General features: G+C 28.1%; 1 protein-coding gene across 1 annotated transcript in view; it reads right to left on the bottom strand.

The window, feature by feature from the left end:
* The window catches only part of LOC108556946 (monocarboxylate transporter 4), a 12,575-nt gene extending 7,954 nt beyond the window's left edge, over positions 1 to 4,621 (bottom strand). The window contains exon 1 of the mRNA XM_017913299.1: positions 4,375 to 4,621. The gene's annotated coding sequence lies outside the window, so the exon portion shown is untranslated. The remainder of the gene's footprint in view (positions 1 to 4,374) is intronic.
* Between the last annotated feature and the right edge of the window lie 2,582 nt (positions 4,622 to 7,203).

The following is a 7,203-nucleotide window of genomic DNA, read 5'->3' as shown; positions in this document are numbered from 1 at the left end:
AAAGATAATTTGGTTATTGATGTACTAAATATTTTTCAGTAATTTCAATATTCAAGTCGTAAATGAATTCTAAATTGGAGAAAATTAGTTAAAATTATTCAACGTAAAAAAAATGTATAAATGTGTATTGTCATTCCACGCATTTGAATAGAATTGAATATGTAAAGTACAGAGAAAAACGTTACTTCCTTGCAAATCGATTCCTATAAACGTAATATTGGTTGCGTAATTCGCAAATAGAAAAAAAAATAGAGAAATGCCAGAAGATACTTTCATCCTCTCACCGTCTATGTCTACGGTAATTAATAATCTTGTAGGTATTTTATCGCCTCGATTCTCGGTAGACTATCAATTCCGATTAAAAAAATAACACCGCATGAATCTAATATGCTTGGACGTGACGGCCTCCGGAGGCACGTCTTCAGAAAGTGACCATAAAAGAAGCAACATCGATGCAACCGAAGATGAGCCCATCCTACCTCTACCTTCATAAAAAAGAAACAAAGACTACTGACTACTTTATATTTAATAAACCGTGCAAGGTCAACACGAAAACTGTTCACACACTATTTCCTCTTTATCTTCGTTCCGAAATGAAAGCTTCGCGAAATGTGATTGTTAATTGAATGCGAGAGGAAGTCGTTGATGGACATTAATTAATTGCATCACGTTTCTTAATTGCAAGATCAGTAATTTTAATTACTGCATTTTTAATCATTCCCGTTCATTATTATTGATTAATGCATTTGCAAATCGCAAAATTTCCAACGAAAAAAATAATCAATATGTAATGGATTACATTTAAAGTTTTATCGAATATAAAAGTATGTATTCGTTTCTTTTTTTCTCTTGTTGTTTTTGTCGAATGTTGTAAATAAAGTAATTGATGATGGAAACGAAACAACACAAACACCGGATAAACTTCCTGTCCTCGGTGGGATTGTTTTAAGCGCACGGCGATTATATCGGCAATTATTTAATTATACTTTGCGATTAATGTTTCTATTTGTCTTTTAAATATGTTTGTGAGTCTAAGTACACAAAAAAAAAGAAAAACGTTCGTTCATTAAACCCACTTAAGTGCAACGTATCAATTTTAAACTCACTCGGATTAAAATATCTCCGAAACGAAATACTGGACGTATTCAACAAACAAAAATGAGGATAATTTGAGAAGAAACAACTTAAGTTTAATAACCTCTTGAGATATATGTCAAACAATTATATAATCGTTGGATAATCTAGAATTCCAAATAGATTGAAAAATCCTTATTAGGAAATAATTGGTTGCTGTATTTTTTTTTATTACGTTGTTTATAATCGCGTTAAACTCGCAGCATCGTCAAAATACAATAAAAATGTTTTAAATGTTTTATTTACTAATTTCAAAAAAAAAAACCTTATTGCGTCGTGACTAATTAAGATTTGTAGACTTTGCGATTAATTTTTAACAGAAATAATTTACGTTTTAAATATTTGATATATACCAAAGATCTGTTGTTGTTGGAATTGAATTTATTATAAATCGAAAAGTTTACATCCTTTTTGATCAACATATTTTGAATAAAATTAGATTCAATTAATTAATCGTAATTTTTATTAAATACGTGTATTTTTTTTAAATATTTTACGAACTGTTACGGTAATTTCAATAGTAATCAAATTAATTAATTTTTTTTCATACATTTTATAACCTTGACTCATTCTGACGAAACCATGTATCTTTACATTAAAAACTACGCAGAATGTTGTTATAACTAATTTAATACAAATAAAGTAAGATTGATGTCGTATATATATAAAAAAAAAACGCTTAATTAATTATAATAATTTATAAGAACTTATGAAAGAAAATCGTGCCAGATGCATTCAATGAACCACAACATCCTATAATCGTTGTTCGGCCTTTGTGCAAACGCTCCGAACGAAACGTTCATTGATATTATTAAAATTATCGGTTCACTTTCAGCCGTTTCATTTATATCCAAGGACTTTATTAAAATCCCGTACGCGATATACAATAAAATAAACATTAAATACATGATATGGATCGAAGTCCGCTACTAACAACAAATATTTGTAACGTTCTCATTTGTTATAAACACTTTTGTTTCAACATTTTTTATTTTAATTGAGTTTTAATCTTTTTACAATCATTGAGAAACAAAGAATCTAACTTAATTACATTTTTTTTCTATATTTTAAAATTAAATAAATTTACAATTTTCGATTAATATTCAGAACTAAATTATTCAGTAATGCAATATAAATTAAACGATATAAATTTATTAAGGCTATACAAGTACTAATATACATTATGAATCATTATTACATGTGTTTGTAATAAAAGCACAGTAAATTATGATTATAAAGACACTCTTCCTGTGTGTTTCACGAGTAAAATTTATACATTTAGCAAAGCAGAACAAAAAGAGAAACAAGAAAAGTTTGACATCATAATTGGTCGATAATTGGCGCTTCAGTTATTAAAGTAAATCTCGTTCTAAATAATAAATAAATACTATTAATTTACAGTTATTTATGTCTTAACTAACTTTAATAAGTCCCATAATTAGTGCAAAGTAGATCAATCACTGTTAATCAGTTTATTTTTAATTAATGCTTTTTTAACTCTTAGAAATATTCCAATAATGATTTTTGAATAATAGCAGTTTGTTTCCAATTACGTAACAAGTAAACAAATTATTGTTACTTCTGATAAGAGGTTTTAAGTAATAACGAAAAACTAAATGTTTTTTCATAATATAATTAAAAGATAACTTTTTTTTCATAATTTAGTTAATTAATATAATAGAAACTTGTATGGAAATGTAATTCAGTGTAATTTACACATTATTTATTTAATTTCATGGTCGTTGCAATAAACATTGTTATTATTTTCATAATAATTATAATGTGATTAAAATCGAATCAATGCCAAATAATTATGAAAAAAAATGTAGTAATTAGCTAAATTTTAAAAACAAAATATTGATTGGTCTGTTTGATTCATGAGTATTTCATTTAATTAACACTTTATAAGTTTTGTGTAATTAAAGAATTTATAAAATTTGTTAGATTTCTTGGTTGATTTTTGAATAACAAAAATAAGTATCCATGATTTGTTTGCTTAATAGTAATTAGAGGAAATTTCAGCATTTATATTAACTGATTTGTTTTAAATAATATTAATTAATTTTAGAAAAACTATTTCTTTACAAAACAAATATTTAGATCATCTGAATTATTAAGCTTCGAATCTGACTGAAACCTACACAACAACAGAAAAAAACGCCATCAAGAACGAGTCACGAGGATGTTATTAATAGCGGTATGTAAGATAAGCTCGGAAAAGGGACGATACAAAATAGGGTCGTTAAGAATGGAGAAAAAGAAAAATCATCCTTTAAAAAAAAATAATTGAAAATTATTGAGAAGAAATAAGTCTCATAACAATTACTTGTTTTTTGTATAATTAACGTTTAAGTTTGTATCCTGAAGCCAAATGCGGATTAATTATGTTTAAACGCAAATTAAGCTAATTAGTTAACCACACGTGCGATATTAGTTTCGCATAGTTAACATAATTATTTATATATTTTTTTAACTCTTTAAATAATCGCAATAAACAAACATGTTTTTTTTAAGTAAATATAACATTGTAAGTTTTTCATGTAAGTTTAGTTGCAGATCAAGGTAAATCTGTTTCATGCGATTTTTGTTGTGCGTTAAATAAATAAATGTGATTTAAATATGTTTAAGTTTCAATAATAATAAATAATATTGTAAATGTGTAGTAGAATATTTCTGTATGTTTAGTTGCAGTTTACGGTGAATTATTTTGAAATGCGGATTGTTTGAATTTGAGCGCTTTTAAATACATTAAAGTTTAAAAACTTTGAAGTGAAGTTGTTTTAAGGTTGAATTATTTTGAAGCGAGAATTTCATATGAGAGTAATTACTTATTTTTTGAATATATGTTTTGTTGCTAAATAATTAAGATTGTCGATACATGTTTGATTTATGTTGCGTGAAAGAATTATAGGGTGTTCCGGCTCGGCGGAGGGCAGTAAATTCATGCCGGAGGGGTCGCGCCGTTGGGGTTGTTTTCCGAGAATCGGATGAGAAATGCAGAAGGCATCGTGCGTATGGATGGATGATGATGATGGTCGGCGTGGCTCTCGTTGCGAGAGGGACCCACGCGACGCCTCCGCTGCGGCCCGGGTCTCCGTTCTGTCCCATCGCTGAAATTTCTGTGCCAGAAGACCGCGAAAATTTCTGCGGGGAATCCCCTCGCAACCAGCTACCGCTCCTCCGCCTCCACCTCACCGCACGCACCGAATGTCTTAAGTAATAATAGAAGTGTGTACTCACGTGGTCTCTGTTTATTTTATGTGGATAATCCTCAAGAACTGTTGTTGTTGTTTTTAGAACAAAATTGTCGTCGAAGTTTGCGATAAATTCGCAATACAAAAAAAAAATAAAAAGATGCTGGACGATGGCAGTTCACTCGAATGATTTGTCCGCGAGCTTCGATTCGCCGCCCCCCGTCGCTCGTGAGTGCGTGTGTATTGTGAATGTAGTAAACGAATTAATACTGACTCCAATGGGACGCCTTAACTTACTATATACTATCTATATACGAGTTTCCCCCTACTCGCTTTTCGAAATTCTTGCAATCGACGTTGATACTACTATGCCTGTGTGTGAGTTAGTATATATATACACACACACTTTTACGTGCGAGTGTGTATGCTTCGTACTTGTGTGCGAGTTAGAGCTCGAGCCTCCTCTCCACCACCATCCAACCTATCTACAAACATTTAAATTTCAGACGCCACGCGGATTCGTCCATCCGGTACCATCATTACCCCCATTCCCGAACAACAAAACAACCCTTGACCGAAAATTGCGGATAACATCAGGAGGATGTACAAACATTCATTTTTTTTTCTGTTCGGTGACCCAAATCTCCGCCCACCCAGAAAGAAATCAGAAGAATTTCGGTGATTTTGGCGCCCACTTAAGAGCCGCCCATATGAAAGAGAAATGTTTTGCTCCTTCACACACACACATAAATATACACACACACACACATCCAGACAGCGAGACCATCATCACATATTCATTCATTGTTCACGCACAATTGTGGCGGCTTCCTGTGACCTAATAATCAGAACCAAAAGAAAGTAAAATTGATTTTGTTTTGTTTGAAGGAAAAAAAAATATATCTCTAATTGTTGGTTCATAATTAATCGCGATTAATAAATAAATATATACACACATTATATTTTTTTTTATCTCCGTTTGGCAATGATCTTTCGCAACTTCGTGTTACGTACGTTTACAATTTCGCCCATAGTTTTATTTTCTTTTTATTTTTTTTTTTGGTTGTTGCTCTCTTTCGGAACGATAAACTCTCGGGGTCAATATCGTAAGCAAAAATTTTTGCCCGGAACGTTTATTATGTAATTGATAATTTATCCTTCAACCCCGATCCTTTATCGAAATTATTTGTAACCAATTAAATATTATTATTAAACGAACAAGTATTAAGAAATTACAGCTTGTAATTGACAATGATCTTAATAAATTTACCAATATTTTGTATTAATTTAACAAAAACATAATAATTAAAAAGACAAGGTTTTATGATTAAGCAATGTTAATTGCAAAATTTGAATTCTTTATTGTTTATATCATTTCCATTTAAGTTTCGAAACAATTATAAATATAAATATTTTGTTTACAATAAGTTAATTTTTACATAGTTTACATTAAATTAACATTATAATCAATTAATAGAAATACTTAATGTTAGAAATTACTTAATATCATTTTTATCTGCGTTTTAAAATATTTAAAATAAAACATTGGTTAACAACAAATTAATGTTTTTTTTACATCAAATTTATATTTTATTCAATTAAATGGAATAAGTATATTAAGTATTGAGAAATGTTAGTTTATAAATGACTAAATTATTTAATTTTATTTCTGTAAATGTTTTGTTGATCAGTTATTTATAGATCAGTTAAGAAATTGTTGGGAAATTATTGTTCATTGTAACTAGATCAAGAAAATGGTAATTTCGTCAAAATTTTACAATTTTAATTAAAAAAAAATATTTTAAATAAATATTTCATTTCCTTTTTTTTATGTTTTCATTAGACATTAAATTTTTAAATGACAGCACTCAATTTACGTCAAAATGTCAAAAATGTTATGTTATAAGCAATGAAATTCCAGTACAACGTCAAACAAATATGTTGCGTTTCTACTATAATATTTAGAATGATTTTCCAAACATATATACTTTGTACCTATTTTTAACTATAATTTATATAAATTTAACTACATTTTTTATTTCTTTTTAACATTATACAGCATTTCTTAACCTATTGGATATTAAATTTTTAATGGCACACGATAGCTGTCACTTTTCTTCAAAATATTAACAATGTTATGTATTAAACATTTAAATCGCAGTACAACGACAAACAAATATGTTATGTTTCTGCTATAATTTATACTTTCTTGTTATACAATTATTATAAGAAAAAATATGTATATACAATGTATACTTATATATAATATATTATTACATATGTTTTATATAAATTTAACTGTATTTTGTATTTCTTTACAACATTATACAAACTGACAGTGACAGCTGTCACTTCAAAATATTTTTTTTTAATTTTATAAACAATTGAGTTGCAGTACAACTACAAACAAATATGTTGGATTTCTTATATTCTACTATAATTTATACTATATAATATTGTTTTACAATTATTATTTTGAAAACATGAATTTATAATTTGAAAAAAAGTACACTTATTCCTAATATATGTTATCTAAATTATTTGGTCGTAGCTTAAATTATTTTTGTTTTCCTTATAAAATATTAAAAAAAACGATATTATAACCAAAGCATATTTACATATTTTTCCAATCAGATTTAACAAATTGTTATATAAAAATATGTCTGCTTCTAACGAACTAATATTAATTTTCACTATTTTATCTTATATAATTTTAACTTTGTTCACGAAATAATCTTATAATAAGACATAATATTATTTCGTGATCAATGTTTGTTCCTGACAGATATTTTTAATATAATATATTGAGTGAAGTAAAAAGTTCTAAGCGGTTTGTCCCATACATCGAGACCAGACTTGAGACCAGCTTCATGCA

This window comes from Nicrophorus vespilloides, unplaced genomic scaffold (assembly GCF_001412225.1).
Source record: "Nicrophorus vespilloides isolate i.1.1-1 unplaced genomic scaffold, Nicve_v1.0, whole genome shotgun sequence".
NCBI classification, from domain to species: Eukaryota; Metazoa; Arthropoda; class Insecta; order Coleoptera; family Silphidae; genus Nicrophorus; species Nicrophorus vespilloides.
Note: the sequence above shows the minus strand (reverse complement) of the source record. Positions and strands in the feature narration are given on the sequence as shown.